General features: G+C 35.4%; 1 non-coding gene across 1 annotated transcript; it reads left to right on the forward strand.

Moving 5' to 3' along the window:
- Nucleotides 1–7579: 7579 nt before the first annotated feature.
- Nucleotides 7580–7681, forward strand: LOC125108093 (U6 spliceosomal RNA). The gene has a single exon (XR_007129780.1). It is a non-coding gene; the product is annotated as a U6 spliceosomal RNA (small nuclear RNA).
- Nucleotides 7682–11517: the final 3836 nt, after the last annotated feature.

Consider the following 11517-nt stretch of genomic DNA (forward strand, 5'->3'; position numbering starts at 1 on the left):
AGACAATATTCTTACTCTATGTGCTAAAATAAATAAATAAGCAAATATGAATAGATGAATTATCTCTGTTAACTACATATTCTTTCCCCAATAAGTTGACTCGATTTTTAATGAGAAACAAATGGAAACATGTAAAAAATATTTTGTCTAAAAGTCAATACATGTTATTTTACTATTTCTTCAATGTGTATTTTGTCTCTGCCTAAACTAATAGACACTACTGAATTCTTTTTTTTTTTTTTCCTAGAAAATCGCTTCTCTTTTAGCATCTGTGATGTTACCTTCCTGGTTAATGAAAGACTGTTCAAGATTGTTGGGGAATGCCTGTGAGGACTGACTCTATTCCTCCTGGCCTGAAGAATTTCATTGGACCACTGATGCTAGGCTCAGAGACTCTGGGACCAGAGATATGAGGGATGAGGTCAATTCCTCTGGATGTTTTCACAGGGAAGTAGACCCCTACTCAGATACTGAACCCTAGAACACCAAAAGGTCACCCAGATATTTGGGGATTAAGAACCAGAGCATTGAACAAAAACTTATTCCTTCTTTTCTTTTTTATTTTTTGGATGATAGATCAAAAAGAAACCATATAAGTTCACTGTTTCATCACTTGGAAAATAGATTTAATACATATTCAATAAATTGAATGATGGTTTATTATATATTTTTCATACTTATTTATATTTTAAAAAATGGTGCTCTTTAGAAGCAAATTTGTTAGTTTTACATATTTCTATATATCTTTAAAAGGAAACTCTCTGAGATGAAGCATATATATTACATGTACCTAAACACATATATAAATACATAAATTATTATGTATGGACCTATAGTATTCATCAGAACATGTACTCAAAAACTACATTTTCTGAATCAGTTTTCAAAATGATCAAAAGATATGTAATATCTATGTGATAATGCTATATACATGTGTATACACACAGACACATCTATGTATGCCCAAATGATCATAGGATAGTTTTAAAATGTAGCATCCAGGGGAGCCTAGGTGGCTCAGTGGGTTAAAGCCTCTTCCTTCGTCTCAGGTCCTGATCCCAGGGTCCTTGGATGGAGCCCCGCCTTGGGCTCTCTGCTCAACAGGGAGCCTGCTTCCCCCCACTCCTGCCTGCCTCTCTGCCTACTTGTGATCTCTGTCAAATAAATAAATAAAATGCTTAAAAAAATGTAGCATCCAAAATATATCAGATGTTATCATTATTAAAAATGTTGATTATGTATAAATGCTTCAAAACAGAAAATTAGAAATACTTATCTTGGAAGCCCTTCTAATCACTTCCAGTTTGGCACTGCCCCATTCAAATAAATTTTTGCTTAAATTCTTAAAACTTGTAAAAAAGGAAATACTTAACTCCTTTTCTTGTGCAAAATGCTAATATACATTCATTTCAATTTTCTTAATTTCAAAAGTAATGCTTCTCACTCACCAGTTTTCTTACAACTGAAACATTGGAGAAATATCATGAAATAATTCATTTAAACAGACTATTTGGTATTCTGTAGACTGAGAAGGCGGTGAAACCGAATTCAAACATTTTGAAACCTTACTTCTGTCAAACTGATTTACCACTGAGGCTTTTTGTGTTCTTATCTCTCAGATCTATCTCCTCCAGCAAAACAAGACCTTTGATTTAGCACGGACAGTTGTACATGTAACTCTAAGATTTTTTTAAAAAGTGCTTCCAAACACAGTTAATCTTAAATTTTGATTTTCATGCAGTTAGTATCAAATGCTAACAGAAGAGATTGCTTTACCCTGGAAGCTCTTGACCTGAGACTCTACTTGGTAACTTTGAGTACAATTAAGTAATTGTCTCTTCATTTTCACATGCTCAAAGAAAAAGTGCAGACTGGAAGAATTATCTATGTGAAATTAGAGCTAGATTTCACATTGAAGCATTGCTAGTTTCCTGTGAAAATCCACTTCTCAAATGGATTTTGAGAATCCACACATTAATACGAGTACCCACAGAAATGAATATCCACCAACAGGACACTTTCCCAATTTAGTTTTAAAGGAGCCACGGGGAATACTTTGTAGGCTTAGGAGTGAGGGCAGTAGACAGGCCACTTTACTATTTGGAAACAGGTACCACGTATTCTGAAATGGCAGCATTTTCATGATTTCAGCAAAGACAAAGTATGCCCTATGTGTATCTCATGGGGCCTTGGAGTAAAGCCAAAGTCCACAGCGCTGGAGTTCTGAGAGTTAAATCATCATATACTATCAACCAGAACAACACAGTGATTCAAATCATTTGCCCCCAAAGCAATTTTGAAATAAACTCAAGGAAAGCTGGTTAGAACAAGTCTACCTCTGTTTTTAGGAAGTTAAAAAAGTGGAAATTTAGTTTTTCAGAGCCACTCTGAAGTATACATGTAAACAAATGTAGTGTCTAATTATTAGAAATAAGTTTCTTTAATTTTAATATTTAATAAAGTTTCTTTACGTTCTTTTTTTTTTTTTAAGATTTTATTTATTATTTATTTGACAGAGAGAGATCACAAGTAGACAGAGAGGCAGGCAGGCAGAGAGAGAGAGAGAGAGAGGGAAGCAGACTCCCTGTCCAGCAGAGAGCCCGATGCGGGACTCGAGCCCAGGACCCTGAGATCATGACCTGAGCCGAAGGCAGCGGCTTAACCCACTGAGCCACCCAGGCGCCCCCTTTACTTTCTTTTAAGGCAGGTTTTCTGCCATATAATTAAAACACTTATTGCTAACCTGGAAAAATCAACATAACAAATCATCCAAATCAGTTAGTCCTTAACTCCAAAAGAAGCTGCGTGCTGAAAGCATCAGTTAGTATTTTTTAGATACTTTATAAATTTCAATTTATATTTAAAGAGAAGTCAGTCTTGCTCAGAAAGCCTGAGGAATCTTGGCTTATTAACTATTTTTTTAAGTCACTTGATGGGGAGCAACTGGAACAGACTACACAGGGCTGATGGTAATCAAATAAATACACCTATTAAAAATCCACGTACCGGGGTGCCTGGGTGGCTCAGTGGGTTAAATCCTCTGCCTTCAGCTCAGGTCATGATCCCAGGGTCCTGGGATCGAGCCCCACATCTGGCTCTCCGCTTGGTGGGGAGTCTGCTTCCCCCCCCCCTCTGCCTGCCTCTCTGCCTACTTGTGATCTCTCTCTCTCTGTCAAATAAATAATAAAATCTTAAAAAAAAAAATCCATGTACCCCTGGCTCTGAGGGATTTTGGTATTCATCAGTGAAATCCCTTTTAACAACTACATTTGATTCCCCACAATCATTCATGCTCACAAACATCCAAACCAAAAGTGGACAAATATTTTCATCCTGTATTAAGCGAGATTATAAAGGCCTGGGCATGATAATGAAGTGAGAAACATTTGCTGGCATACCGCAGTGGTGTAAAAATAGTAATAACCTTGGACAAGAGAAAGCTGAGTCCACTCAGAGCGAGAGTTGCTTTCTGAACTAGAAATGAAATCAATATCTGCAAAATTGGAAGAAGATGCAACCTAAAATGATATTTACCTTGAAATTTATAAAACAGAAAGCATTTCTTGTATGAAGACTTTAATCTTTTCAAATGCATAATGGCATCATATTTGCCACTGAGGTCATGTTGAAATATTAAGCTCTGCTTTGCTTAATTGCTCAAACTGTACTTCTGAAAGAGGTAAATATTTCAAATATTTGTTGAAATCAGTTGAAATGTGTGGTATTTAACCAGTTTAAACTAATTAGCCACTAGGTCATAACCATTTCCATTTATCTTATTTCTCTGGGGAAAAACGACATTGTAATAAAACTGGAAGGATGATCATACATCCCATGCAGCTGTCTTTAAAACCACCTACTCATCCACAGGGCCATAACCAGGGGCTTTGCCCTTTGGTAAGTAACATGGTAATTCTTACAGGCTTTTTGGGTAATAAATTCTGGGAGTCAGTGAGAAGACAATTTTTACTTTATGTTGCTTGAACTGCAGAACAGATGCAGAAAACCACTTCATTTATTATAGTGATGGAATGCAAATAGAGCCCAGTGGTCTAAGAGCTGCAGGGCTGAGACCACAAAGACACTTAAGTTTAGCTCATATGCCTTTTGGCGATTACACTTGAAACTAAGTACTGATACAATATTTAGCAATTCTGTTATATTTTCTGAAATAATGGCTATTTGTACATAGACAACTGCTTAACGTCCTGTTTCATAGTCCTTAAAAAAAAAAAAGAAAACATCAAAGCTTATTTACTGGAATATAATCAAGGATCCTATAATTCAAAGACAGTTAATCCTAATTTTGCAGGTGCCCTTATTGACAATTAGCAGTGAACCTGAAGAAGCTGTTAAACCCTTTAACCGTCAGATTCTTTAACTTCATTAATTATGTGATGTAAAGATAAATTAGAAATTATATATATATATATATATATATATATAAAATGTCTTGAGATTCTCATAAGAAACTATGTAAAATGCTATGGAAATCATGGATAAGAAAATGTTTACTCTATTTAGACAAGGACACATTGACAGAAATACTTTTTAAAATAATCGATATACCCCTCTTCTCAAATGAACTATATACTTTATTTTTTTTTTAAAGATTTTATTTATTTGTCAGAGAGAGAGAGGGAGAGAGAGCAAGCACAGGCAGACAGAATGGCAGGCAGAGGTAGAGGGAGAAGCAGGCTCCCCGATGAGCAAGGAGCCCAATGTGGGACTCGATCCCAGGACGCTAGGATCATGACCTGAGCCGAAGGCAGCTGCTTAACCAACTGAGCCACCCAGGCGTCCCTGAACTATATACTTTAACCAAATAAAGTATGTTTTCAACAGAAATATGGAAAAAGTTTAAGGTTTTGATATTGGTGTCATCACCTTATTTTCTTTAATGGTATGTGATACAAATAAAGAACACAGGGGAATAAATGCCTGACTTCTGAAAATTTTAAAAAAATATTGCTGAGTTAAGGTAAAGAAGCCTTAAATAATTAGAAAGATATACCTAGTTCATGGGTCAGGAAGCATGCCATTATTAACGTCGCTTCTCCCCAAATTGATCTATAATCCCAAGCAATCATATCAAAATCTCAACAGGATTTCCTTTTGTTTTTGCTTTGTTTTTGGCTAGGATTTGACAAACATTGAAAGTTCACATGGAAATATAAAGAACATAAAATAGCCAAAAATATTCAAAACAACAAAATTGGAGGGTTCATACTACTTGATTACAAAACATATTGTAAAGCTGTGTTACTCTAAGGTAGTGTGACATTGGCATCAAGAGAGACAAATACATCAATGGAGCAGAATAAGCTGTTTAGAAACAGGCCCCCACTTACACAAACAAATGGTTTTTGACAAAGCTGCAAAGGCAATTCAAGGCAGAAAGAATAAGCTTTCAACCAAAGGTGCATAGAAATCCAAACCAAGGGTGTTTGGAAATCCAGATGCAAGAAAATGAACCTAGATACACATTTAGTGCCATGTAAGAAAAATACTCAAAATAGATCATAGATTTGAATGTAAAAATCTAAAACTATAATATTTCTAAAAAAAAAAACAAACATAAGAGAAGACCTTTATCACCTTGGGTTGTCAAAGATTACTTAGGACACCAAAAGCATGATCCATATAAGAAAAAAATGATACTCTGGGCTCAAAATTAGAAACTTCTGTTCTTCAAAAGACACTTTTAGGATAATAAACAGATAAGCCACACTGGAGGAAAATGTTTGCAAAGTATGTAGCTCATAAAGGATTTATATAAAGTACTCTCAAAACTAAATAAAAAGAGGAAAAAAATGGGCCAAATACTGAACATACACTTCACCAAGGAAGAAATAGTGAGTGATATGGTAGGAGAATTATGCCTTTGCAAATTTATCTATGTCCTAATCCCTAATCTCTGGGAAAAAAAAAAAAAGACTGTAGATGTGAGGTAAATTAAGGATTTTGAGGTGAGATTATTCTGGATTATATGGGTGGATCCTAAATGTAATCACCTATTCTTTATAAGAGGAAAGCATTTGGAAGCTTTGGCAATAGAAGAGAAGGCCATGTAATGGAAAAGAGGGAAACAGTCAGAGAGAGAAGATGTTATGCCACTACTGGCTTTGAAGATGGAGGAGAGTGAAGGATCATGAGCCAAAGAATTCAAGAAGTTCAGCTGTAGATCCTGAAAAGAGTAAGGAATAGGATTTTCTGTTAGCACCTTGATTTTAGCTGACTAAAACTGATTTCAGACATCTAGCTTCCATAACTGCAAGGGAATAACCTCCTGTTGTTTCAAGCCAGGTTTGTGGTAATATATTGCAGCAGCCAGAGGAGACTAATACAGATGGCGTAAAAGCACCTGAGAAGATGCCCAACATCATTAGCCATGAGGAAAATAATTAACAAACCAACTATAACAAGTGTTGGTGAGAACGTGAAGGAGCTAGAACTGACACACCAATTGTGGGAATAGGAAATGGTTCCACCACTTTCGAAGACAGTTTAGCAGTTTCTTAAAAAGTTCATCAACATGGGCCATATGGTGCAGTCATTCCAATCCTAGGTATTTATTCAAGAGAAAAGTTAACCTCTATACAAAGATTTGCATGTGATGTTTATAGCAACTTTATTTGTAGTAGCTAAAAACTGGCAATGGCCCAAACATCCATAAAGAAGTAAATGGATAAACAAATGGTGGTATACTCATACAAGGGAATGAAACTCAGAAATAAGAAGAAAGGAATGTATGATATGTGAAAAGTATGGGTGAATCTCAAAATAATAATTCTAAGAGAAAGAGGCCAGATCAAATAAAGAGCGTACATACTGCAAGATTCCATTTCTATAAAACTGTATAAAATGAAGACTAATCAAGAGTGACAGAAAGCAAATAAGTGGCTTCCTGGGAAGAGGGCATAGGAAGGACAGATGGGAGGGACTCAAAAGGAGCATGAACAAACTTTGGGGATGACAGATGGTTTCACAGTTGTATACGCAAGTCAAAAATTACCAAATTGTACCCATATCTAGTTCATTGTATATCAGTGATACTCCAATCAAACTATTAATGATAAATAAATAAAAACACATTTTTGATTATCTATTTTCACTCCAGGAGCTGGACCTAAATGTCAAATTCATAGACTACTAATCTTGAGGCATTTGTTTTTTCAGAGTATATAAGACACCCAAAGCTTTTAGATGCCTCAACTTGTTTACTTGTTTGATTTGTAGTCAAGTTTCATATTATATTATATATTATGTCTTAGTAAACTCTTCTTCTACTATGAAATAATACCCTGTAGGTAACATCTATTAATTAACAAGCAGTGTTTAGTTTTCTGATTCAATAAAACTACCTCAGGGAGAAACAAATGGTTCAGTTCAACAGAAAAAGAAAATACAAGTTATACTATCTACAAGATGTCTAGAATGAGTAATTGGTAGAACTACAGTAAAGAAAACAGTAAAGGTCTAAGGAAAATTAATATGAAATATAATCATGGGAAATATTTGCGCAGACAAGAATGAGTCACCTAATTTCTATTCCATTCTCAATTCTGTTATTTCATGCTTGCTTCAGCAGCACACATACTAAAAGTGGAACAATACAGAGAAAATTAGCATGCTTCTGTGCAAGGATGACATACAGGTTCATGAAGCATTCCATTTAAAAAAATTTTTTTAAATAACTTCTAGTATGTCTATGCTCTCTTCATCTTTTAAGTTATTTATAAAACATATTTATGGGGTTACCTGGGTGGCTCAGTCAGTTAAGCATCTGCCTTTAGCTCAGGTCATGATCCCAAGACCCTGGGATCAAGCCCCAGGTCAGGCTCCCTGCTCAGTGGGGAGTCTGCTTCTCCCTTTCCTTCTGCTCCTCCCCCAACTCATGCTCTCTCTCTCAAATAAATAAAATCTTTTAAAAAACCACATTTATGGAGTACCAACATATATTTAAACACACTGTTTAACTTGTAAGTACTTAAAGAGAAATAAGAAAGTCCCTGCCCTAAGGAAGCTGACAGGTTAGGAGGTGAGCTCAACAATTGAAGAAAAAAGAAAAAAAAAAAAAAAGAAACTACACCATAAATTAATGCTATGACACTTACATAAAAGGACTTGCTGATAAGGGAATCATGAGTGGATAATAAAAATGGGAATCATGATTAAAGCACATCCTTTGGCTTAATTTAAACAAAACTGAATTTTCTTGATTATACCAAATAATAATAAAATATTAAAAGGACAACTTCTGTATTTCCTCCTCTTATCTTTCAGTTTTATATGTACAAGTGTTTTGTCTACTGCAGGTGGAATTAGGATGCCTGATTGATGTGGCCAAGTTGTGGCTTCCCATTGTTGTAAAAAGCTACTGGGTTATAAACCAAATCTACACGGTTCAAAAACATTCTTTTATAACAAATATTGAGCATGCATTTCAAACATTTAAACCATTTATGCAGATCCACTTTTCAAACAGCAAACAATAGCAATGTTCACTACACCATTAAGAGAACACAAAACAATTCTCATTTTGCATTTCCTTTGTCGAAATATTTCACCAAACACAATTCTAACCATAACTTCAAAATCATTATAATGTGCAAACCTACTACTGAATTATAGAAATCATTACCAGATTTCCTGCCAAGAATTTAAAAAATCTTCAAGGCACTTTCCCGCATGAACCACGTAAAATGGTGGCCGCCTAACTGAAGCTGAACTAATGCGTCCCTTGTCAGAAAATTCCAATAATTCCAAACCCAAAAACTGAGATTCATTTCAATCTGGTGGCTAAAAATCCTGACATAAAAGTCCTGAGCTGCCAGCAGCCATATTTCCCACCACGAGAATAAGAATCTTGACAGAATCCTGACACGTTGAGAGAGACAGAGCCCTGAGGTGGAAGGAAAGACATTCCTATTTCTTGTTAATAAGAGAACTGCCCTGTGGTCTTGATGGTTTTCTTAAAACAAAGTTGCCAAAACTTTCTTGGATTCTAAGAGCTTAAAGCTTTTGGCTTAAGCTAGTTTGAGTTATAATTTTTTTAAAAAAATTGCAAAATTTTTGCAAAATCAAAAAGAAACACCATGAAAGACAAAAATATATTAATAATCATTCTTTCTCTAAGGTATAAATAATCATATAGCTACAATAATTAAAGCAATAGGATTCTAGGGATGGAATATAGAAACAGATTAATATAAGAGTATTCAAAACCAGAATTATACCAACTATATATCCATGAGATATATATTTATCTTTAAAAAATGCTACTGGGCCAAGGGTTTCCCTAATTGGAAATAGGTATGTTCAGATATGTTCTTGACAGCTGACACTAAAAATAAATTTCAGATGTATTAAAAGTTTTACCTGTGAAAAGTGAATATAAAAGTACCAGAAAAGGACACCCAGGTGGCTCAATCAGTTAAGCGTCTGCCTTCAGCTCAGGTCATGATCCCAGGGTCCTTGGATGGAGCCCCGCATTGGGCTCCTTGCTCAGCCATGAGCCTGCTTCTCTTTCTCCCTCCCCTTGCTGCTCCCCCTGCTTGTGCACTGGCTCTTTCTCTCCCTCTCTGAAAAATAAATAAATAAAATCTTAAAAAAAAAAAAGAGTACTAGAAAGAAATTTATCTGGTTACTCATGTGAGAATGTGGCACGCCCTTTTAAACATAAGACTACAACTTGAAGTGAGAAAGGAAGATAGACTTGAATTTGAAAAATTCATATTTTGAAAAGTTGACTTAAAATAAAAACTTTTACATGAAAAAATGGCAAAAATGATAACATATGTCAACTGAGACAAAGACTTAATGTCCTTGATATATAAAATGATTTTTTAAAAAAAGGACAAAAATACATACAGAAAAATAGACTAAGAACACAAGGATATAATTTTACCAAAAAAAAAAAAAAAAAGAAAGAAAGAAAGAAAGAAAAGAAGAAGAATCCATAATAAACACATGACAAAATAGTCAACTTCATTTTAAAAGGGGATATAATTTTCAACTGTGAGACTGACACAGATGAATAAATGACTAAAGACAGTATTGGTGAGAGTACAGAACATTTTTACATGCTTTTAACTTAGATATAAATTACATAGCTTTCCTGGAGAACAATTTGGTAACTTAAAACTTAAAATACAGACTCTCTCACTCACTACTCTACTTCTAAAAACTTAATATAAAGAAATAATTGTGTAATTCTATAGGTGTAAAAGGACTAAGAGATGCACCAAAAACTTCAATACAGAATCAAATAATATAATAAGTGCTCAAATGCAGAGGACTTGTTAATTATGACAAAAACATATAGTGGCATACAAGGAGTCATTAAAAATGATAATTTAGACACATTTATTGACATAGGAATAGATAAATTATGTTATTAACCAAAAATGGAAATTTATAAAACCATACTATTTCTTAGATGTATACACATATGTATACGTGATATTCTATATCCTAAGAATTGAAAGCAGCAGGGAAAACTCCTTTTCAGTATAGGAGCTACATGGCAAATATCCAAGCAGTCTCCGTTGCTGCTTACAGGGTATGCTAATAGTTTTACTGTTAACTTTTTTCTACAAAGAATAGTGTACCTATTTATTTCTCTTAATTCTGATGAATTAGTTGCTGACCTAAGAGATGTTAAGCCCTGTGTTAAAATTAAGACTCTAGAGAAATGCTGTATCTTGAATGTGAGAATGGCGAGCCTTTTCTATATTATCCCATCAGCTCGGACAGGCTCTGTTAAGTCTCAGACTCAAGTTTTTCCAAGTCAGCTAAGAGGATTAAAATATGGACACAGAAACATTAGTACCAAGATCTGAGTTTCAGTATCACACAGTATCACATAGGACCAAGAATCATGGGCTCATACACAGCGACTCACTGCTACCATTTGCTTTTTACCCCCGATCAGGAGGAAATAGAAGGTGCTGCTCCACAAACAACTGCCATGCTCCTTTAACACTGACTAAAATCTGTGAAACCAGATGGCTTTGAGACTTGTGGCAGAGGTAGACAATATTCCTCATCCCTCTTTTCCTCATTACTTCATTACCTTCCATCCTGTAAATCTCTGTTTCTCTGTCTTCTAATACCCATACTTCCTTTGCCCTGACCCAAATTTCTACTCCATTACTTCTCCTAGATCCTTGATTTTATCCTCTTGAACTTGTGGGGGAAAAAAGTTCCTATCTTCACTAAACCTTTTCTTCCTTTTCTCAGCAGAAACCTTTCTTTGCCCAGCAACTGTGACAGAAGCAGATCTCCTTCAAGGAAGAGCTTACTCACCAGCCGAAGGGAGCATGGTAAGCCACCATCTACAGGGGTCAACTCCTTCCTGGTTGGCCACAGCTGAAGAGAGTCTCCTTGTCTAAAGTCACACTTGTCTTGGGGGCCGGCTGCTCACTGAGTGAGGTAAGGTCAGCCATTTTATCCCAAATATGGGACACTGTGGTGGGCTATCCTCACTCAAGTGCTCCCTGCAGAGTTGGTAAG

The sequence above is a fragment of the Lutra lutra genome, chromosome 8, assembly GCF_902655055.1.
Source record: "Lutra lutra chromosome 8, mLutLut1.2, whole genome shotgun sequence".
NCBI lineage: Eukaryota > Metazoa > Chordata > Mammalia > Carnivora > Mustelidae > Lutra > Lutra lutra.